The sequence below is a fragment of the Crocodylus porosus genome, unplaced genomic scaffold, assembly GCF_001723895.1.
Source record: "Crocodylus porosus isolate Cpor-Errol unplaced genomic scaffold, CroPor_comp1, whole genome shotgun sequence".
In the NCBI taxonomy this organism is placed as follows: Eukaryota; Metazoa; Chordata; order Crocodylia; family Crocodylidae; genus Crocodylus; species Crocodylus porosus.
In genome coordinates this window covers 77,944,614-77,968,676 of record NW_017728948.1, presented here as the reverse complement: position 1 = coordinate 77,968,676, position 24,063 = coordinate 77,944,614, and the positions used below count along the sequence as shown (strand labels likewise).

Genomic DNA, 24,063 nt, shown 5'->3' with positions numbered 1-24,063 from the left:
TGCAATGTTTGTTTGTTTGTTTGTTTGTTTGTTTGTTTGTTTGTTTGTTTGTTTGTTTGTTTGTTTGTTTGTTTGTTTGTTTGTTTGTTTTGTGATGCTGAGTGCTTCAAGCTGAAGAACACATGCCAGGTATTACTTTAGTGTAGGAAGGTACATGGGTATCTTAATAAATCCATATTACTACAGTGTCTGCCTTTAGAAGGCTAGGAGCTTGAAATAACACTTGAATCTAAAGCTCAGCTATACTTCATAAATGAAACGGAGAAGGAACTACAAGCAAATGTACACAGCCTACATGTATATTTTATGCTAAATATGTATCCTGGTGGCTTGCTGAAAATAAAGCAAAATACTAGAATATTCTAGAAAATACTAGTAAAATCTAGAATAGCTGCCAGTGATACAAACTAGCAGATTTTGTGTGGGGGGGGCAGGGAAGTCCAGTTTAGGAATGTCAGGTCTTTCCATTGCACACACCGTTTATTTTTATTTTATTTTACTTTTTAAATTGAAGAAACCCCAAACAAACAGTTTTCTTAGCGATCAGAAAGTGCTCAGCTGACTACTCTGGGGGGGGGAAAAAAAAGAAGCACCTCTTGATCTTGAGGAAAGGTATGCAAGACCTCATACCATGTAGCTGTATGTCTCAACTCTGACCTGGAGAGACTTACTGAAAGGCATTAAGGTGCCTGTTCTCTAAGGTGTGGTTCCTTGCAATATCAGGTCCTTTGTTTCCTTAACTACTTTTCTGTAGTAATAGTTGTCTTGCATACTGTGAACTGTACTGAAATGATGAAGTACACATAGATTATAAGGCCAGCAGGGCTGTTCTCATTTGATGTGCCACGACTCGCATCAGTTTTTTTTTGTCTGATGCAGAGCATTTCTTTTAGAAAGTATTATTTTATTTAAAGAAATCTCTTGATAAAGGTTCCCCAACAACTCTTGGAAAGCTGTTTAAGCTTAATTATCTTCAGTGTTAGAATATGTGCATAATTTCCAGTCCAAATTTGTCAAGGTTCAACCTTTGGCCATTGGGCCTTGTTTTATCCTTTTTTGTAAAATGAAGCACACTTTTACCAAATTTCTGTTCAACATGTAAATATTTATTTAACCTCTTCTTTGTAAAGCTAAACAGAGTGAGTTTCCTTGAGTCTCTCTCTGCAAGGCATGTTATCCAATTTAATTATTCTCATTGCCCTTCTCTGAACCTTCTCCAACTTTTTAACATATTATTGAATTGTAGATACTAGAATTGAGTATTCCAGTAGCTGTTAGATCAGGATGAAATACAGAGGTCATATAACTTTGATACTACTTTGTGTACACATCTAGCATTTTCATTAGTCTTTCTGATGATTTGTGCATTGGGAGTTCATCTGTACCTAATTATCCACCATAGCCACCAGACCTCTTTCAGACCCGCTATCGAGGCCTCCAGAATCTTTTGCCCTTTTTGACCTACACATAACTTCATTATTTGGCCATACCGAAATGCATATTGTTGCTTGAAACAAACTTACAAAAAGTGATTCAGTCTTTGTCCTCTTCATAATTAACTTTTTCTCCACTTGTGTCATCTGCAAACTATGTAAGCAATGCTTTTTTCCCAGGTCATTGAAAAACAGTAACATAGCAGGCAGGCATTGCTGAATCAGTTTGACATGTATTTTCAAGATTGTTTTCCCAGCCACAATTGCTGGAAAAAAAGGATTTCTAAATTGAGGTGAATCTTCTGGGTAATTCCACAGGTGTGGAATTATGAAACCTGTAGAACCCTGCCCATGGGCCATTGAGCAGCCATCTGATAGCATTGCTATATGGTCACCTGGGCATCACAACTCTGACTCCTCCCTTAGTAGTTCTTCCAAGGTCTGAAACCTTGGCTGGCCCCCTGAATCCTTAGAACAATCAGTGTTATATGGATTGAAGAAGGTGGCCAGTTACACACAAGCTTGCCCTCCAACTCTGTATTAATATAAACTATATTCCACCTACCTATAGTGGTTTTCTGTGTCTGCCAATTAGGTCAAATCCACAAAGAAAACAAGAAGGAGAAAAGTCGAGGAAAGAGATGATTTTCCTTTTTGCTTGGGAGATACCCAGGGTATGGCATGACTGTTCAGGTCTCTCACTGACTATTGAAAATGATCCCAGCATGGTTTTTGGCAGGGGAGGACTCTGGGATTTGACTGCCTTTGGTAGGATGTGTTACCAAGCTTGTTCTACTTCTCTGGTTTTGTGAGTAAGGACTGGCTGGACTCGCAAGGAAAGTGGATGATCACTCTGCAGTGAGAGAAGAGCCACCTAGCCCACTCCCCAGTGGTGTAATCTTGGCCCATGGTATATTTCGTCTCTTCCTTAAACTGCCTTGCTGACACTGCTTCAAAGCGCCACATCTGTTATCACCCAGTAGTTTTAAGAAGCCTAAAACAAGTTAGAACTAGGACAGGAGGCATTCCTTGTTGTGTTTAAAAGGCCAGAATGCCTTGATTTTAGCATATTAGTATCTTTGCTTTTACCTAGCATTCTACATGTTTTCTGTCAACTTAAAAATGATTTTCCAGTGAGTTTTAGAGATTTGTAGCATGTTGCACTTGCTGTTATACAGAGATGCAGTCAGGAGATGAGTTTTGCAGGTTTGGATTCTCACTGAATTATTAGTTATTTGGCACCATCAATATTATCAAAACAGATTCACTCTTTGTTTAAAAATCTGTGGAAAATCAGATAGCTTAAGAGCTTTCTGATTGCTGACAGTGCAGTGATCTGTAGCCTCCTGGCTTTAGCACTAAAAGTACTGAGTTCCATTCTGAGCTGATGTCAATGGTGTATGGGGTCATATCTTGTTTTATTGGACTGTGGGAGCAATTGGAAAAATATGGGTCACAAAAAAAAGCAGAAAGCAGTTCTGGCCTCACCAAAAGATGGAACGTAACATAAGGCTTGTGAAACAAAGTAATGGGGAGCCCCTGACTGAGGGAAAAGCAGCAACAGAGAAGTCCCTGGGTAGGGAAAAACTTTGCATAGGATGAGCTGGCTGTAGGCAAATAGGCAGCCAGGGGATAGACATATGAATAGCTATTGCTGTGCTACTTGCTCAATAATAGGACAGAGCCCTGCTAGGGGCAGCAAATGCAGTCCTAAAGCAGCCAGAGCAGCAATAGCAAGCTGCCCTGGGAGGTATCAGTCAGGCCCTGATTGGAAACCCCAGCAAGTGGCTGGGGAGACAGCTGACCAGAAGAGGCAGAGCATGGGAGGCATATGAGCCTAGAGCTTGAGTCAGGGCAGAGAGTTTGTCCCTACAGGCTGCAGAAAGAAGAGTTCTGCACCAAGATGACTGTTGCTGGGTTACTGGCTGCTGCCTAGAAATGGCAAGTCAGGAGCTAAGGGCTGGCAGAGGATTAAGCCCCAGGATGGGTTTGGGTTTGGTATATAGCCAGTGAGCTAAGAGTTTTAGTAATAGCCAGATTGCTTATGATTCGCAGTGGTGGATTTAATTGGGATTATGAGGGGCAGAGAAGATCCCAGCAATGCTGAGAGCAGGGGGGAGATGGGACCAAGGGGGTGAAACCATGGCTTAGAAGGATGAGATGAGGGCTGAAGCCCAGAAGCTAGGTCCAGCAATGTGGCCTTGGGCTAAGGGGACCAGTGAGAGAGAAGAGGAGAAGGGTGAGGCCCCAGAAAGGGTATAGAGGCCCAAAAGGGCCTGATGGACTAGGGAGCAAAATGTCCCATCTGAGGGATCGCCAGTAACACCTGCAAGACATAAGTTTGACTATAGGGGAGGCTAGAGACCACAAACAGCCCATAAGGCATCAAAGGCCTTGGGGTATGGATGGGCCAGGAGAGTCCATTGAGTATGAGGGCAGCCGTGGAACTAGAGGGCCCAAGAGGGATTTGCTGGCAGAGCAAAGGACTAGAGATTGCTCTAGGGTACCTGGGCAACTTCCCACTTCCAAAACCAATAACTCCATCAAGGCATGGTGAGCAGGACAGGAGGGAGAGTACCTAAGGAGCCCAAGCAAGGCAGGAGTTGTAACCACAAAAGAGTATCACGGCAGTGTCTGGGGCTCAGTCCTTCTACAGCTTGTCTATGTGATCTCTTGCCTTCATATGTGACAATGTAGAAAAAACAGTGGTAGGAAGAGGTTGTGCTACTGTCCTTCAGTGGTCTCCACCTACTGGCATGCATGGGAGCAGCAGTGTAGGGAGATGGTTGGGCACCCAGGGCAAAGTGGAAGTGGTGATTTCTGGTTCACATTGTGAACATGTGGCTGGTCTTGTAGCCTGGTCTTTTGTTAGTCCACGGAATGGCAAAATGATGAGCTAAATGTTGGTCTCCTTGCTGTAATGCAGGGATGTTCAACATTTTGGCCCTGTGGGCCAGGTGAGTGTCCTGGAGCTGGTCTGCAGGCTTGATGGAGTGCTATATGCCATTATCATGCCCTGGGGCCAAACACTAGCCCCTCCCTGCCCCTCATGCAAGGACTGGGTCCTGGGAGGCCTTACACTGCTCATCACACCAGGATTGGTCCCTGGGGGCTGTCATACCATCCCCTTCTGCCCCCTATGCTGGGTTGGGACCCTGGCACCACTCCCTCCCATCAGGGTTGGTCCCAAGGGGCCCTAGTACAACCCCCTGCTCACTGGGACTGGTCTCTGAGGGGTCTGGCAATGCCACCTCCCACCAGGATTGGTCCTCAGGAGCCTTGGCACTGCCACCCTCCCCTGCACACTGGGATTGGGCCATGTGGGCCCAGTGCCACCCCCTTCCAACCCCCAACATGGGGATTCGGCCCTGGGGCCCAGAACCATCTCTGCTGTGCCTTTGTGCTGGGCTTGGGCAGTGTGTAGGGCACAGGGCTCCCCTGGGTCTAGAAATTTGGCAGCCACTCCCTCACTGCTAAACTTCTAGACCTTTGGAGAGCCCCACGGGCCAGGTGACATGGTGCTGTGGGTTGTGTGGTTGAACAGCCCTGCTCTAAAATACCTCGGAGTATTTAGAGACTGGTCTCTTGCCATCTAGTGTTTAGGTGTGTCATGCTGGCTGTTGCTGTCACTCATTTTCACTGTCTTGGTGTGTGTTTGAATTTACCTTCTACCTCACTTCTTGAAACAAGATCAAAATCATGTCTTATGGACAGACATGGGAGTTATCCATCGTAAGGTGGCTTAAAAAAACCCCACAACAAAAACCCCTGGACACTGGAAATAACCAGTTTGCAATATTTGTGCAGCTGTTTCTAGAAATTCTTCCCTTCCCCTGTCCCAAGAAACAAGCTAAAAGGGGTGGGGAGAGGAGTGATCTTTGAAGCAGGTGAAAAACTGTACCTTTATAATTCAAGTGGCAAAAAGAAACAAAAACTGTTGTCCATTATTATTTATGCTTTCTTATATAAGCTTAGGTTGGCTTTGTTTTGAGAAGAAATAAATTGTTTCCTGGCAGAATGCAGTACAAAAGCTGCTTTATAAATGGGCACCATGAGTGTCATGCTTCAAAATTATGATTTAGTTATTGAATTTTCAAGAAGAAATAAACATGGGAACAAAAATATGCCCATCTCAATAACTTCAAGGTTGAACCTGCTGAGTTTATAAGCTTGCTGGTATTACAAGTGCAAACTAATAGTTTATCATAGAAAATTAGGGCTGGAAGGGACCTCAGGAGGTCATCTAGTCCAATCCCCTACTCAAAGCACAAACATCCCCAACTAAATCATCCCAGCCAAAGCTTTGTCTAGCCAGGTCTTAAAAATCTCCAGAGAGGGAGATTCCACCACCTCTCTGGGTAACCTGTTCTAGTGTTTTACTACTCTCCTAGTGAGAAAGTTCTTCCTAATATCTAACCTAAACTTCCCTTGCTCCAATTTGAGACTGTTGCTCCTTGTTCTGTCATCAGCCACCAGTGTGAACAGTCTAGCTCCATCTTCTTTTGAACGCCCCTTCAGGTAGTTGAAGACTGCTATTAAATCCTCCCTCAGTTGTCTCTTTAGACAAAATAAGCTCAGTTCCCTCAGCCTCTCCTTACAAGTGATGTGGCCCAGGCCCTCACCATTTTTGTTGCCCTCTGTTGGACTCTCTCCAGTTGGTCTACATCCTTTCTGTAGTAGAAGGCCCAAAACTGAACACGGCACTCCAGATATGGTCTCACCCGTGTTTAATAGAGGGCAAGAATCACTTCCCTTGCCCTGCTGCAAGTCCTAGTACATCTACCAATAAAATTCAATCTGCTCTCAAGAGCTCTTTTTCTAGCATGCTTGAGAGCAGATGTGGTGCACAGATGCATACATCAGATGATCTGGGCTAATTCTCCCAGGTTTGTTCTCCTAGTTCAAAAACTTACCTAGAGACTCCTGAACAGACATTTGACTGCTAAGCCACTGAAAAACAACATGCTTTCAGTGTTGACACTGCAAACCCAGGGTTCCCCTGTGTATACATCTCAGTGTGCTCTGCAGATTCCCTCAGTCTTTTTGGAGATCAAATGGTAGCACTGGACAGGGTAGTCCTGACTGACTGACCCAAACTGCCTGTGTTTCCTTGCAGCACAGTGTAGAGATTGTGAAGGGGAAGTGTTATGATTCCTGCTTGGCTGGAGCAACAGAGTCCAGTGAGTGACATGATGTCTTCCTGGGGAAAGGCAAGAATAAAGCACTCTGGGATACTGGAGAACTGAAGTGTGGCTTCTCTCAGAAGAAACTGTGTATGCTTTAACAGGAGAAATTCTTTTGGGAATGATTTAACCTTAGTTGTTCTAGGGTTGTTTGTTTTTCTCCTTCTGGAGTAGCCATTTTTGCCTTGGAAGAAAATCCTGAATATCTGTAGACTTATGGTTTCTCTTCTGAGAGTAGTGACTGTCCCAGGAGAAACTAAATATCTGTACATGACTTAGATGTACCCTGATAGTTAAGGCCCTTATTCTGCACATGCATGTCAATAATGAATTTCAAGGTTGGGGCCCTAATATTTTTCATGATGAACAAGATAGAATAGAATCCAGCTTGATCTTCATAGCTTTACCTCCTTTACAATAAATAGACACGGTATGTAGGAGTGAAAGGGTGGAGGTTTTAGACAGATTTCTGTTATGTGGACATCGTTCATTTAAAAATAATAATTTAGACTGAACGAGCTACAAGGAGTTGAATAATCATTCATTGCTAATTGTTTATTGCAGTAGGAAATTGCAATAACTTTGTATAAAGTAGAAAGTTATTAAAATTTCCTGCTTATAATGAATTTTTAAAGAATTTAGAAACTGTGTTGGCACAGGGTTCAAAGTGAAAAGCTTCTAGCATGACATGGAAAAATGATTTTTAAGATTAAAAAAATTTTAAAGTTTGGTAAGATGTTGTACTTCAGTTTAGAAAGGCATTTTTGGTTTAAATGTCTGCCAGATTCAGTCTTGCCAGCCTTCATGATTTTTGACACAAGGCTTGTGATACTGAATGTCCTCCCTTAATGACTCCAGGAGCTGGGGTCTTATTATTTAAGAAGTTCAGCTGTCTTTTACCTTAAACTCAATGGCTAGAAGCTTGCCTTTAGAGACAATATTAAGATCGGGTGTGTGCTTTTAGTGTGTGCAAACGCAAAACATGGGACTGAAATACTTTTTTTTAAGCTGGTCTCATGGGGCATTTTATAGATGTGCTCTGGGAGGCAGTGGGGAGGGGACTCCTTTTTAATTAGTGCAGCTCTCAGAGCTGTGCTAATTAAAACATCACATGTAATAGCATCCCTGGACTCTCAAATGGCAGTGGGGCACTTTAAAGTAAAGCCCTTAAACAAGCTTTAGTTTAAAGTACCCCACTACCATTTTTCAGTGCAGGGATGCTGATAGACATGATGCTGGAGTCTGCTCCATCAGACTACAGTGGTATGTGCATCAGAGCAGCCTGTGAAAAAGGGACCTATTTCAGTTAGGTTATTTGTATGTAAGGTTCTAATCATGGGGGACACAGTGTACCACAGACTCTGATTCAAGGAAGCTTAGAGCTAAGAAGTTCTGTTTCTCCCAGGAAACCCCTGCATCTGCATAGTTGACTCATCTACCTTCATTCTCCGGGACTGGATAATGAATAGCATTTAAAATTCATGTATTTGTGTAAACTGAGATTTATGATAAGCTCTGTCGGGTTCCTCTCCTAAGAGACGTTAATATGTGCACAGCAAGAAATTGAGAGAGAACTTACAAATACAAATGTTTTTTGTATAATGAAAATTTAACTTATTTTAAATACAAATGCCTGTTTCTAGGGGAGGAAAAGACTTAATTTAAGGCAGGGGGTATAAATAGCTCAAATCTTTATTCTTCTGAACATGTGCAGTGGATATTGTCAAAATTGACCATCATGTTGGATATTGTCCATCATCTCTTTGGCTTTCACATTTCGTGGGAGGTGACCAAAAGAGGCAAGAAACTGAAGGCTGGGAGAGGATATGATTGTTATAAACAAATTGTGGGGGAGGACAGTGGAGAAGAAGGCTAAACACTAGAAAAAAGAGTTACTTTAGAACTAAAAGGAAATGCTAGAACAAACAAATGGGTATACACTGGCTATGAATATGGAAATTTGAAGATGGCTTTCAATGGTCAGAGCAACAAGCAGTTCTGGAAAAGCCTTCTAGTACTAGATAGATTTTTGTAGCCCCAACAAAAATCCTAACTGCTTTTAAAATGAAACAATCTGTTTATGAGGGCAGTTCGCGTGATTGCCTGCCATGGTTGAGGATTGGGTTTTGCCAAGGGTTCCCTTATAGTCCTATGTTCCTAACATAAACCATGATCCTGTACATGCTGTGGAATAGGTATAAAGGGTCAGTATTCGATAAACATTGGTGGGGGGGGTGTCCAGATGAGCGCACACATGCCTCTTGCAGGGTCTCAAACCCTTATGAGATGCTGCAAGAGGCATGTGCAGGAACAAAAACAAACAAAGTTCCCTGAATTGCAAATTTGCAGTGTGGGAGCAAAATTAAATTCCTGGGATCTCCAGGGGTCAAACAATACCAATATCCTGGGGAGCCAACAGGGGTGGGGGTGAAACGAGCTTCCTGCTTGTTCTCCTGCTCCTCTCCAGCCTCCAGCAGCAGCTGAAGAAGAGCAGGGGAATAAACAGGGGGCAGGAGACCAGTAGGAGGGCTTGGGGGCAGCTGGAGACCAGCAGGGGGGCTGGGACCCTGCAGGCAGGGTAGTCCATGTGCTCTGTGTGTGTGGGGAGGTCTACCCTGTAGGGGGCAGGGGACCATTGGCAATGCATAGGGGGTATCCACATGTAAATATAATAATAAAACATTGCCCAGCTGATCAATCCCTCTTTGTCTCCTTGTTCTAATTGTGGAAGAATATGGATTTTAAAAAGTGAATTTGGGATGCTGCTTCAGCAGTATAGCTGACACAATAGGCTAGTGTCCCCAGATACCAAGTGACTAAGCGTCAGAAGCTCCTATTTATTTGTCCATCCAATTGCCATGGGTAAGGCCCACCTGGCTAATGAGTAGCTCCTTTTTATAGGGCTAATGGATGAATTGAACAGCTAAATTCTTGGGACAGCTCATGGAAAAAACACAATAGAAATGTTGTGTGGCTCAAAGGGTCAAAAAGTGAATATAAGTGTGCCTGAGGGAGACAGTGAGCAGAGTCTGCTAGGCTGCACACACCAGTCCTCAATAGCATCCAAGGAGCCGGTGGACACCGCCCATGGGTGCTCTGCCCAGAAACATGCATGGACAAGTGAAAGGAGAGTGGCCCCGCACTCTCTGGGCACCTTCCCAGTCAGAGCCTCCTTCCTGGTCAAGTACAGGGCCCACTTGGCCAGAGCTAGGAGGAGGTTGACCAGGAGGATCCTGGGACTTGGTGGGGCCATGGATGGGGTGACCAAAAACAAAGTGGGGGCTGAAATTCAACCAGAACCTCAGGAGGAGGTTCTGGAGGTAGAGGGGATGCAGCCTGCCACACTCAAGGGTCATGTCCTTCTCCCTGCAGAAGGGGTAGGAGACCAGGATGTCCATGAAGCTCACCACATGCACACCTGTGGCAATGGCTCCCTGGAGGAGCCTCCAGCTGCGGTCCCCAGAGGCTTGTGGGATGAGGGTGGAGTATACAGACTCTGCCACTGGAGTGCCCCAGGCACAGTGTCACTGAGCAGGTTCAGCCACATGGTGGCTGGGAGTGATGCAATGGCAGCATGATGGACAGTGTGGTACACAAGCATGTAGGTGGCAGCGATGGATGGTGGAAAAGCAGACTGAGCTGGTGTCCTCCACCAGCTGGGGGCTGCAGAAGAGGGGCTTGACAAGCGGGTCAGTGCCCTGGGTGACTGCTATGGGGGACCTGGAGGCAGAGACCAGGAGGTCCTGGTAGAAATCTGGCAGGTCCTGCAGGGAGAAGCCCTGCAGGCTGAAGAGCTGCTAGTTGTATCAGAGCCCCCAGAAGTGGTGGAAGAAGACATGCCCCAGGTGGCCCTATGCCTACCATTTCTGCAGGGCCTGAAGGCTGAAAACCAGGACCTGGCTGCTCAGGCAAACCAGGCCCTGGCCAGCCTCCCTCAAGGGGAGTATCAGGACCTCTGCAGCAACCCAGTGCTGTCCCATCCAGAAAAACTCCAGCACCCATCTCTGGAGTCCTGCCAGGACCTCAGGGGGCACAGGCAGATTGTATAAGTAGTGCCAGAGCATAAACAGGACCAGCTGGTCCAGCACCAGCATCTCTCCCACAAAGGGAAAGTCAGCACAGGAGCCCTGGCCATGCCCAGAGCTGCTCCACCTTTGCCTCTAGCTGGTGTCAGTTCTCCCACAGGAAGGGGTCTGTGGGGGATAGGTGGACCCCCAAGTAGAGCAGCAAGCCTGTGCTCCAGCAGATCCTGATGTGCAAGTGGGAGTTATCCCACCTGCCACCCATCACTCACCACCAGGCCAAAGTTCTTGACCCAGTTGACCCAGGCAGAGGAGGCAACTAAGTACAATGCCTGGCAGGCCTCCACCTGCACCAGGTCACTCAAGTCCTGGATCATGAGGAGTATGTTGTCATCATACTCTGACAGGACCCGCTGCACTGCCAACTCCCAGAGCAACCCCACCCCCTGCTTTTGCAGGAGACCTGGGAAGGGCTCCAGGGCCAAGATGTACAGCTGGCCTGACAGTGGGTAGCCTTGACACACCCTTCTCCTGAATGGGATGGGCTCTGTCAGGGTCCAGTTGAGCTTGACCAAACACTCAGCAGAGGCATACAGAACTTGGAGAGCCCGTATGAAGCAGGGTCCCAAACCAAACCTCACAGGCATGCTGCAGGCTACCTGTGATCCACTCTGTCAAATGCTTTGTCCTGGATAGGAGGACAAAAGACAGGCCTCCAGGTGCACTAGCTCCAGGAGGTCCTAACCCAAGTACAGGTTGTCAAAGATGGAATGTCTGGGCACCCTGTACATCTGATCAGGATAAATCATGTTCATCAGCACAGACTGCAAGGGCAATGAGGTGGCCTTCACTGCCACCTTGTAGTCAGTGAAGAGGAGGGATAAGGGACACCAGTTCTTCAGGTCATAGGGATCCCCCTTTTTTGGCAGGAAGGTCAGCACAGCCCTCTGGCATGATGGGGAGTTCCTCACTTGCCATGGTCAGGGCCAAATCCGAGGGAAGTTCCAGGCCAAGGAAGTCTCAGAAAGCCCGGTAGAACTCTGTGGTCAGCCCATTGACACCTGGCACCTTGTTGCCAGGCATCAGGAGAAGAGCGGCCCAAAACTCAGCCAGAGTGAGAAGAGCTTCCAAACAGCCCCAGTTACCCACAGTGACCTGTGGGAGTCCCTCCTACAGGGTCTGACAGGCTTCAACATCGGTTGTATCCAGGGAGAAGAGCTCTTCATAGAAGGCCTGTGCACACTGACACATATCACCTGAACCCATGAGGCAGGTGCTGTCACCCACCAGAAGGACAGGTGATGTACTTCTTGGCCCCCCACTCCTCTCCAGGGTATAGAAGCAGGAGCTGTGGTCCATTCCCCAAAGGAGCTGGATGTGCAAGCAGACAAGTGGATCATGGGCACAGTGGTCATCCAGAGAATGAAGATCTTCCCATCAAGCTGCACAGAGGGATGGGTTGGTTGGATCAGTGGCCAGGCATCACTCCAGCACTACAACTTCCCACTCAAGCCACCCTGGTGTCTGGCATGTCTCTGCCCTCCCCAGAAAACCTCACTTCCTCCTTTTGCCGTAGTCCAGCACGGTGGGGTTCCCTAATCAATGGGCCATTCTTGTCAGAGACCCTGCACAGACCCCCTTGGGCTCCAGCTCTACCCCACCATCTTGTGAAAGGCCAGCAGTGGAAGGTCAAGGCCTCCCAGCTTCAGGTCTCCCACAGCTGCCTGTACTTGGCTACAGCTCCCCACCTGGGAGGACCCATGTTGATACGGCCAGGGCTAGGGCCAAGGACAGGCTGAGCGTGTGTGCTAGCTGATGTAGTGGACTTAGTCCCCCGCAGGCACTGGTGGTCTAGGGTTGGGGGCAGGACCCTTGCCCTTCCCATCCCCAGCTGTCTGTGGGCTGGCTGAAGAGGAGCCCTTCCCACTGTCCTTGCCCTTGGTCCCCAATGACAGGAGGTGGGACTTGGGAAATCCTCCAGGTGGGACCTGGTCAGAGGCAGCCCCCTGGCCCTGTTGGCTCCCTACTGGAGTCCCACCTGCCCCTGCAGCAGAGGTTGCAGGCTTCTTCACCCCTGGAGAAGTTTGGTTGGACTCTGCCTCTGGGGTGGAGGCTGCAGTGGCATCAAGCCCCTAAGGAGAGTTGCTGGGATCCATCCCCATAGTGGGGGCAGGAGGAAGCTCTGTGGGGGCATTAGCCCCCCCACTCCAGAATGTTCCTGCCATTGTTTCATGTGAGGGCAGGGAAGACGATAAAGAAAAAATACCCTGTGGTGCTGGTGAGTCTAGTAGGGGCAGGCTGCAGTTCTGGGGGAGAAGGGGGATAGGGAGAAAGGGGGCTGAAGTTCACCAAGCTGCAGCCCCACAGGAAAACAAACAAACAAACCAACCAACCAGGAGGCCTATGCTTTGAAAATGGGGGAGGAGGGGCAACCCCCCCACAAATGCCAGGTCAGGGGGAGTGGACCACAGGACTTACCACACAAGGGCAAAAATACACAGGGAAGGCTGCTGAGGCAGATGTAAAAGATAGTTGGAGCAGTGGAGAGGCTTTGTTTATGGAAGAGCTGTCCGGAGCACCCAGGTGGAGGCCTGAGAGGCTCAACAGCAGAGCAGTAGGCAGGAAGACAAATCAGAATCAGATGCAGGGAGGTAGCTGCAGGGGAAGGCAGGAGCAGCCAGTTAAGAAGTAATCCAGTACAGGTGTGGTGTTAAGTGGTGCTGCAGGGAATCAGTCTCTCCTGAGGGGACAGCAGTAGAAACAACAGCAGCAGTGATGGTAGGAACCATCCAGTTCAGCCACTTAGGGTGTACTTCTGGTGAAAGTGGAGGTGGCCTGCCAAGGCAGTTATGGCAAGCAAGGTACTTTTAGGATTTGGCAGCAGTGGCGGGGGAGGGACATGCAGCACAGGACCCCCCTGGGGGGGAGGGGGGGTCAGCAACAGCAGCAGCCCAAGGCAGGAAGGGGTCTGGCCAACTTACTCCAAAAGCTCTGAGAACAAGCCAGCAGCTAATACTAGCCAGAGGCAGGAAAGGGCCTGGCCATCTTCTCCCCAGAAACTCCTGAGACCAAGCAAGCAGCAGCAGCAGCAGCAGCCTGGGACAGGAAGGGGCATGGCCAACTTGCTCCCAGAGGCTCCAGAAGCCCCTGAGAGCAAGTAGCCCTGAGTACTTCCCAGGACAACTTTTTGTGGTGCTGGCCCCAGGCTCTAGCTCCCCCTGGCTGTAGATCCAAGAGGAGCTAGGCAGAGTTATTTTGCCCCAAGCAGCAGAATTTGCTCCATAACAGAGTGCACATCTGGGCATGCACACCAAGGCAAAGAGCCCGGGGTCAAATTTGCACCACATGTGAGCACATGCTCTTACAGCAGCTCAAATGTGTGTGGACATGCTCAGGATGTTCTGCATCTTTTGTCTTAAGGGTTACCAAAAAAAAAAAAAAAATACTTGTACCAAATCCATGTCATACAAGTTAGATCCCCTTTTTGTTCTCTCTTTGGTGATTTTTTACTGTAATGAGTCCGTTATTAAGTTCTTTGAAGTTTCTAGTAATAAACACTAACCTTGGAGATTTTAGTGATTGTTAATGTGGACATCATGAAATATACCTGCTAGATTTCCACAGTAATCCAACTTTTAATACAGCCAACTATTCTTATGAAGTGGCGTTACTTTTTATAGTGATTCCTAACACTGTGCCCTTTGTAATAGTAGCTAGCAGGGATCTGGTACAGAACCAACCTGTGTTAATCACTTTAAGCTCTGTATTTGCCAGGCAAATCATTTTGTTAGGATGAAGGAAGGAGGAGGAGAAGGAAGTGGTGGCAGAGGGTGCAGTTTGTACTGACTGTGTGTGGCAAAGTGGGACTCCCAAACTAGCCACACTGCCAGTTTCCCCACCTGCCTCTGGGCATGCCACCCACCTGTCTCACCTGCCGTGTCTTGATGGAACATAACTGAAATGTTATGTAAGCAGGCTGCCCATTTTTGCCCCAATGCCAGGGGGTGCCATCTGTGGCTCCATTTCTCCCCTATGGCAAGGCTTGGGCTGCAGTGATGGCATCCAGATGACAATACTCCCACATATTCATACCACCCTCCTCTCAGGGTCTCATTTTGACAACTTGTACTGCCTTGCTCCCTGTTGGAGTGGGGCCCTTAGGCCATAGGCTTTAGCTAGCTCATACCTTGGGTGCCAGACATATTGTCTTTTGGGCCACTCCCATGACCCTCACTGGCGTAGTGAGCTCATCTTGGCTCTTTCTGGGGCAACTCTATACCCTCACTCATACACATACTGGACTCCTAGCCTTCTGGGTTTCCCCACTTCACTGGGGCTTCTCATCTCCTTGGGGTCTTGCACCCCCACATGGTTTCAGGTGGCCACAGCCATGCCTGGCCCCACACACTCATTCTTCAGGGTCTTGCACCACACAAGGCTCAGGTAGCCATGGCTGCCCCCCAACATTAGATGACCCACCCAAAGATGGGGGCTGGGGTTAAAGCACCCCAACCCACCTTTCACCAGGGTGGTAACTGGCCTGGCATTTCCTGGGGGCTCCCATACCACTGGGAGCCCCACCAGGCCACCCACTCCCAGCAGGATGCAGTTCTAGATCATGCCTAAGACCAGGAACCTTAAAATCATCCCCTACAGCTCCTGCCCTTACCTCCAGGATGTTTCATACAACCAGGTAATGCTACTATTTAGCCTACCAGCATAGAACTGCCCTGCTTATATAGGCAGCCAGAGATCTAAAATGGCCACTGCAGTCAACCACCTGCAGGCTGCTTGGCTCAGCTCTTAAAGTGGCAGGCACCAACAGTGCCCTGCCACACCGTTGTGTAAATCTTAGAGTCAGGCAGAGTTCCTTTAGTGCATCACTTTTTATTATCTCACTGCTTGCTGTTGAGTCCCCTTTTATTTAATATGTTATGAATTCCCACGTACCTTGCTTTCCTGTCATCAGCCTGAGGACTGTGCTCACAGGGCTCAGAATGCATCTCCAACATCAGGGAAGGGCTAAGTCAGCAATCTGAATGTGCACCACATGGCACATATGGTGTTGAGAATATTTATCATGCAATGAGACTAAGCCCTTGTACAGCAGTGCCATACAATGCAAAAGCACACTGCTCCAGCTACCTTTACCAAGCAATTTGAAAAGTGCAGAATATGAGTTCACAAAGGTGATCTTTTGCTTTCATTAAATACAATCCTAAATGCTTAGACCCCCTTCAGGCATTTGCATGTTATTTGATGGTGTCACTCCTGAGATGCTTCTTCTGATATCTTCATCTTCTGGTGTGAACAAGAAAGCTGTGAAACGTGAGTTTTTCTGTTCTTTATTTTTTTCAGGAAGCAACAGAAAATGGTACCCTACGCATAAGGGCATAGCTGTTATTGTTTGTTGCTGTTTTATAATGTCTTTACCTGAATACACAGTAAAGATTTCATAGCTGCTTTAAGTGCCCAATAACTAATGCTAAATTACAGTGGAATACCTAGGGGAAGTAAACAGTAAATGAATTCATTTATGATCTGTGCTATTACACTGAATGCTGAATGAATTCAGGACAATGAAACAATAAAGGAAAGGTCATGCTTACTAGTCATGGTATATGACTATATACTATAGTCAGAGCATAGTAAATTTAGTCATCAAGGAATTTGATAGTAAAGTCACCTGAAAACAAAACCTGAAATATTACAATATATGGAAGACAGGCAGAGTGTAAGGAGGTGATGCTGTTGTCATTCAAAGGTGATGAGGAGCAGCTCTTGCTTCACTTGACAGACTGATTTCTTGGTACTGCTTGGCTGGTAAGTTATAACTGAGTAGTTATATTTATGGGCTTGAACACAAGGAGTGTGTGATGGCCAGCAGCAGAAAATTATTTTTCAAAAGGGTAGGTTAAATTTTTCACTGTATTCTTGCCTTGAGTTTGTTAAAAGCTGTTGCAGCCACTTAACTCCTCAGTGAGGCTCTCTGCAAACCTCATTATACCTTTCTGACAGATGATCCTTTGAATGCTGTCTAAAAGTATTTACCTCCCTGCCTCTACTCTAACAAGGCTAGCTCTGTGCTGCTTGACATCAGATCTTGATCTAGTTGAAAGGGAAGTCTAGTTTGCAGTTTTTTTTAACTGTTTCAGCTGCATAGGCTTCTGGTCAGTAAGTCTGATTATGTTGTAAGTCCTTGGATTGCCATTCACTGATAACATTTCAGAAAAAATATCTCTGCAGAAACTCTAGTCATCTTTGTAGAACAGTAAGAAGAACCAGATTCTACACTCCATGATAGTTGTGAAAACCTGGTAGGGGTGGTGATTAGGTAAAACTAAAGGCAAAAATTGCATTTGAGAAAGCTCAATATTGATGTACTGGAGAAGGCTCAATATTGATGTACTGGAGAAGGCTTTTTGATTAAATCTTTTGGCACATAGCATCAGGATAAATTGTCTTTATAATACTAATATACAGAATTCTTATTCTTCTTGAAAAATAAGAGGTAACTTTTAAGAAACTCAAATGTAGCATACATATCTGATCTGCCTAAATAGTCACTTGGTGAAAGTCCTAACTTCTCTTGTTCCTTATAGAAACACTCACCTTCTTAAACAAGTAGTTCATCATGTTCTTTCCAAATTAGGATATACCACTTGGCAAAGTGTTTTCAGTGCCTCTTATAAATGAGCAATCCAGTTTATTTCCTTTGTTCTGTCCTTTCAAAAGTAAAACTGTATACTGAATATAATATCAAATGACTTACTGATTTGTAATGTGCCTGCTCCTAGAGTCCCTAAAATGGTATCGGGGCGCCCATTGTTTTAGGTGGGCATATCCACTCCTTATTCAATGTAATTTTGAAGTAGTCAAAATATATATAATACTGTTTTTATACAAATATTTTCCCTTGTAGGCTAGTGGTCTTTTAAGCAGTTTTTAAACGAGTAGCAGCATGTACACACTTCAGTTTTACCGTAAGAGGAGGAACTTTTTTGTTTTATTTCATTTTCGTTCTTTATTTGAATAAAATCCGAGATAAAAAGGCAGATGAAACAACTGTCCTAATTTAGAGAATGTCACTGTTCTGCCCCCACTGGTCCTACTAATGAGCTCTGCAGATTTTTGTGTAGCATGAAGGTGCAATATACAAGTAGAAAAATGTCTTGCCAAAGATTATCCAGGCTACTTAGCCATTTACCAGGCTGGCAGTTTGGGATCTCCAAAAAGCCCTGCTTTCTCACCACTCCTGATTGGAACCTTCGGGTCATGTTTGAAGGGACATTGTTAAGAAATTATGGGGGAATGATTCAAGATCTAAAATATATGACTTGACAGAGAGAGATTTAAGAAGCTTGAGCCATTTGTTATAACCAACAGAAAGTAAAGGGGTGACATGGTCACAGTCTACAAGTGCCTACTTCAGCCTACAAGTGCCTACTGATACTTCTTCTCTCTCTAATCTACCTAGAAAAGGCATAATGGAATTGAATGGGGAAGTGAGGTAAAACCAAACTAAAAATAAGTTATAAACTCCTTAACTATTGAAACAACTTACATAGGGTCATGACGGAATGTTTTAAAAAGTGATCCAGCTTTATTTCAAAGATGTGTATAGCTCAACCAGCAGTTTGGAGCCTAATATATAATGTACTGGGTTTGAGGTTTTCTAGTCTGCGTTCCATATATTAAATACATTAAGCAGGGCTGTGTACTGGCTTCCACACTGTTTAACATTTGTTTCTCATACCTGCTTCAACACGTGTTCCATAATGTTTGAGAGAGTGTCTACATCAGCACTAGACATGATGGAGGACTCTTTAACATTGCAAGGTTTGGAGCTAAAACACAGGTAAAGGTGATCATCATAAAGGGCCTGTTGTTTTCAGATGATAAAGGGCCCTTGTGGATGACTGTGTTGATTCCCTACAATGTCTCAGTACCAACTTCTTCGACTCATGCAAAATCTTTGGGCTAGCAGTAAGCTTGAAGAAGACTGTTATCATGTACCAAGACTCTTCAGAACCTGTTTCAGATATCATCTGAGATGGTACTTCTCTTGATATTGTTGACCAGTTTTTCTACCTTGGCTTTACTGCTACCAGGAATGTAGCTCTTGATGTTGAGCTTGCTAGTAGAATTGGCAAAGCAGCCAGGAACTTTGATCTTTTGCAAGACAGAACCTTGAACAGTAACAAACTGTCAACTAAAGTGAAAATCTGTATTTATGAGGCATGTGTTTTATCCACACTTCTATATATGGCTCAGAAATATGGACAACCAAATATACCAAATGACTAAATAGTTTTCATATTAGATGCCTGAATAAAATTCTTTGAATAAGATGGCAAGACAAGGTGACAAGTGTCGAAGTGTTAAATCATATGTCATTCATGGGAATGTTGATTGGTAAGAAAAGACTCAGGTGGCTTGGTCGTGTCAAGTGAATGCTGGATCACAGGATCCTGAAGAATGTGCTGTACTTTGAAGCCCAGGAATGGTCTAACAAGAGAGACAGACCACTGTGCAGATTTCAGGATAATTGTAAAGAAGACTCAGCATCTTTTGGTATCTCTGTAGATGACTGATTGGTAAAGGACTGCAGAATGCTGCTCTTGTTGGTGGAGTTAGCTTGCAGATGGAGTGAGACGCTGCAAGGCGGACTGGATCATGTTTTATGATGACCAATCTGCTGCTTGGATTCAGAGCATTTCTAGGGTATTGGCGTGCCCTACCTGTGGGTGGGACTGTCACTCATGCATTGGACTTAGCAGCCATAAAAGAACTCCTTGGCACATACACCACGCTCTGTAAAAACGACAGTGCCAATTGAGTCTGCATTAAACAGACTGTCACAGAAGGTGACCATAAGGACTTATCAGAACTTTTAAAGTTATTGATCTTTTTATTCTTTTTTCTTGCTCTCCCTTCCTCCATCTCTTCCATTATTGCTGATTTCCCTTCCCTCTTTTCTTTCTCCTTGTGGCATAAGAGCGTGCTTATGTAGCTCCTATGTAAGCAGATCTGCTCCTCTCTGTAACTGGTATTTTGCTGTGTAACTACAGGGAATGGGGATTCATCTCTTAACAGTGAGTTCTACTATGGCCTTTAGCCAATTCATTTAGCACCTTTGTGTTAGCTACTTGCTCTGGAAAAATTCAGGTAATACCTACATAACAATGGTTGTATCTGCATTAAATGCTTTAAAAGTGCATGGAAGTTGAAAAACTAGGCATACATATTGAATAGACCTGATAAAGGTACAACATGTACATTAATCTCAGTTCTTTGAGATGATAAATTTAGTCCTGTCTTTTTTTAAAGTTGCCTAATTTTCTATTATATGTTGGTACCTACTTAATTCCTGGAAAGCAAAGCCATTTTCCTGGCTTTGTCCCTAAACAAACAGCCCATTTCACAGGCATTTCACAGAGGCCCCACCCCTTGGCACTGATAGGTGCAGAGGCCCCATTCCTCAGCACTGATTAATGGAGAGGGTCCTGGAGTAGGAGGGACAAGGGGGAACCTCCCATCTTGACTGCTGGTTACCCTTTGTCTGGCCCCACCCCTCAGCACTGATTGGAGAGGAGGTAGGAGGGGCAGATGCTATCTTGTCTGCTGCCCCCTTCATGCTGCCCCTCCGGCTGGTGCTTTCTTCTCCTAGGTGGGTTGCAAGGCTGCCCAAGAGGAGAGGAAGACTTAATAAAAAACTCTTTTTTTCCCCCGTAGATTCTCCGGGCAGCTCTGGATTTCTTAGTTTCTGTAAAATCTGTGAAACTGCAATTTTAGGTAGGTCCCTAATTATAAAATGCTGTTTTCAGTTGCTTGTAATTTTACTAGATTTTAATTGTTCAGGTTGAAATTTCCTACATTGAATGTCTGTCTTAGTCTGAATGTTTTTGGTGCTTCAGCTGAAATGATTCAGCTGTTTCCAAGGACAAGCTTTGAAAAATTATATTAACTTATTTTTCCAGCTCTCATCCATGGAGAGGCTTTTGTGCTTTCTTGCTCTGTATCACACATTTGAATAACTTGTAGCCATGCGTTATTGTATGCACTGTATCTCCATATGCCAAAGGACATTACATTATGTTTCCAGCAGAGGATCACAGAAGCCACAGCTCCATGTTATCTGGAGTGTAGGACTAGCAGAGAAGCTGTTAACTTATTTTCTGAAAGAAAATATGAGGGTTATTGGCAATGGCAATGGCAAGATAGAAATCATAGGCTCTTGGACAGCTTCTTTACTTGAGAATGTGTAAAGGCACAACGAAACTTGTTTTGCCAAAACATATTAATGCAACCACATTGTCATCAGGAAGATTACTCTGGTCTAGAACAGGCTTTTGAGGGAATGGAAAAAGACACTCTCTTGTATGGTCTGGAGCATGGAAAACCTAGGTTCCTGTGCCTGCTCTATTGGATTTAGCATGATCTAGTGTGAAGACCCACAAAAAATAATTCTGACCAACCCTTATTCAGAGCAAAGGGTGTCACTTATTTGTGAATAACATACCAAATAGACAATTCTATTCAGTTTTATTTTGAAAGGTAACCTCTAGCTTCCAATATTTATGCAGAATTTGTCACTCGAGGATGACACTGGGGTGTTCCAATTTGCTGGGCTGGCATGCTAAAGCACAGAGGTTAAAATATTTGGCACATGGTAAAGCGTTGCAGAGGAGGTTGAAAAACTAAGGACTCTTCACTTTGCATCATAAAACAGCAACAAACAATAACAGCTATGCCCTTATGCGTAGGGTACCATTTTCTGTTGCTTCCTGAAAAAAATAAAGAACAGAAAAACTCACGTTTCACAGCTTTCTTGTTCACACCAGAAGATGAAGATATCATTGTCTTTATACAAGGGTGGCACTGGCATCAGGTAAACTGAAAATAGAACAATTGCTCACAGATGTAAAAGTCTTGAACTACACCATTTCAGCATTCGTATAACTGAGATGCATGAAAAATCAGCCTTTCCCATTAGGGTTCTTTATCCATGTACTTAATTTAGTACATACATAAAACTATGCTGTCAGAGGTATGTTTTCCTTTGACTGCCTGTTCTTACTTGCAAAAATAAGGGTTGCCTGTTTTACTGATGTAGTATTATGGGGTGATATGATAAACTCAGCCCCCACCGCCTTTTTCCCCCCCTTTAGCTCTGAATTTTAATTTTGTAACTTGAGCACATCTGGTGTTTAAACAATAAAATACGCACATTTCACATGCATGGTTTTCACTTAATGTTATGGTTTTTGAAAATGCTGGGTTCATAGGATGCTAGATATGACGAACAACAAAGATTTATTACGTTATCCCAACTATCTCCCTACCCATCATTTACTTTGTATCACGGTAGTTCCTGGAGACATCAAATGCACTTGAAGCCCCAGCGGGCTGAGTTTTGTACATTAGCCCTCAGATCTGAAGAGGTAGCAGGAGTGTTCTTTCGAACATTTTTTTTTTCTTGTGGTTTTTTTTTTTTGTCTTTAAGACTAGTTAAAGTTAAAAAAAACACAAAAAAACAGGGATTTAACCATACCTTTTGGGAGACTGTGATGCATGCCAAGTAATAGAATAATCTCAAGAAGCATTCCTAACACTTCCTAAATTGTTTGTCTCTTTACCAACACTCAGTTAAAGCCCTACCTTTTCATCCACCCTGTGAAATTAGTTTCTTAGTAGTTTAGCATGTGTACAATCTTATCAGGTACCCTTCTTGGTCATCACTGCCAATCCATCCTCCTAAATACGTTATTACTTTTCTCTGAACTCCTTCTAGACTATCAACATTTCTTGTTCAGAGTTGTACAAGAATTGAATGCAATGGGCAAACTGACCTATGTTGTTTTTCCCATATCAAATTGCAGTGCAGATTCTTGTATAATTTGTTGTCCATTATCACTGCTGGGTGTGTTTTCTTCATTACTGCTTTCAAGATTTCTTATGACTTTCCAGAGAGTGGACAGAATTTTTCAAATAGTCACTTTTTCCTCTCTGCCTATGATTTTTTTTTTCCTCTCAGTTTTTTGTAATATTTCTCTATCTGTATTATTATTATTGTTTGCAACTCTTTCCAGTCTGTAATTCCACTAACATTTTAAATTAACTCTTAAAATTAGTTTTGTTTTTATATAATAACTAATGCCAAACACTACACTACTATTGGACATTGCTGCTTCACGTGATGCATTATCACTTATTTCTCTTTGGCATGTCTGGTAAGATTTATTTTTACAGAGCAGTGATGGCTATTAATTGTTGATTTGTTTTTCTCTTGCTCTCTCTTTTAATTTGGCTCTTCTATGCCAGTGGAACACAGGCCTCATTGGGTGAAATATACTGTCTGATAAGCCTGGCCTGTATTTGTGGGGGACGGGACTTGTTAAATGTTTTTCTCTATTTTTTCTTTTTTTTTAAGGGTAGTAATTACTTTAATTGTTTTTCTTTAATTATTCATTATGGTAATCTTCATCTCATCTTCTCCCCCTCCTCCTCCCCCCAAGCTTAGTCAGTAGCTATAAGAATGTCATAGAATCATTTCAATCAGTACTTGATAGTTTTTGGGAGGTTACATTCAGGAGAAAGGCAGGCATATAGTATCTTTCAGAATTTGTGAGGTGATGAACCAGAACAACTCCTACCCAACACCGTTTTACCATTTGTGTGAGACTCAGATAGGTATGTTGTTTGTGAGTGAAATGACAGACAAACTAGTCTCATGCAGATATGTAACCTTTGTACCATCGCATGTTGTCTTGTGTGAAGAAAGAAAAAATACACTATCTTGATACAAATGAATATACTCTGTAGACATATATGCACATTATAGTCTCCATTTGGGGTACTGAGCACACCTTGTTAATTAGCCACTTCAAAGATGAATGAAAGTTGGGGCGTTGTCTTTTATGATGTGTTTTATTTAGAATGTAGTAAGCAGCTGGTGCTGTTGGAACATCTTCTGAGCAGCCACATGATAATGTTTCCTATGATCTCTAACACGATCTCAGCCCCAGAACCACACTGGTGTCTTGGACTGGCTCCCTGTGGCTCCAAGCTGGGAATATGTTGGTTTCATCCTTTGGACATCAGGGTAGCCATTTCAGGACTCTGGTGTAGTCATGGGACTGGGACCACAGATTGCTTGTTTTATCTCTGTGTGCAGTGGTTGACTGATAACAGAACGTGTACTTACTGACATCTATAGCTACTGCTTGTGCAAAAAGTTCTAAATTTTCTCAGCTAGGATAGCACTTTTGTTTTACTTCAAGTAAGCATGTTCAAACAGTTAACACATGTTAGGTGCAACATGTGATGAGGCTCCTAGGGAACCTATATATGTGCAAAGAGGCTGCTCCAACAAGCTGTGATTACAGGACATCAAAGCAGCCTCAACTGATTGATTAATTACCA

At 44.4% G+C, this 24,063-nt stretch overlaps 1 protein-coding gene across 2 annotated transcripts in view; it reads left to right on the top strand.

The window, feature by feature from the left end:
• Nucleotides 1–24,063, top strand: part of ARHGAP24 (Rho GTPase activating protein 24) — a 407,100-nt gene that overhangs the window by 2,452 nt on the left and 380,585 nt on the right. The window contains exon 2 of one of the 2 annotated variants that reach the window (XM_019552870.1): nucleotides 20,374–20,433. The exons of the other annotated variant lie outside the window; for it this stretch is intronic. The gene's annotated coding sequence lies outside the window, so the exon portion shown is untranslated. The remainder of the gene's footprint in view (nucleotides 1–20,373; nucleotides 20,434–24,063) is intronic. 2 annotated transcript variants of the gene reach the window in all.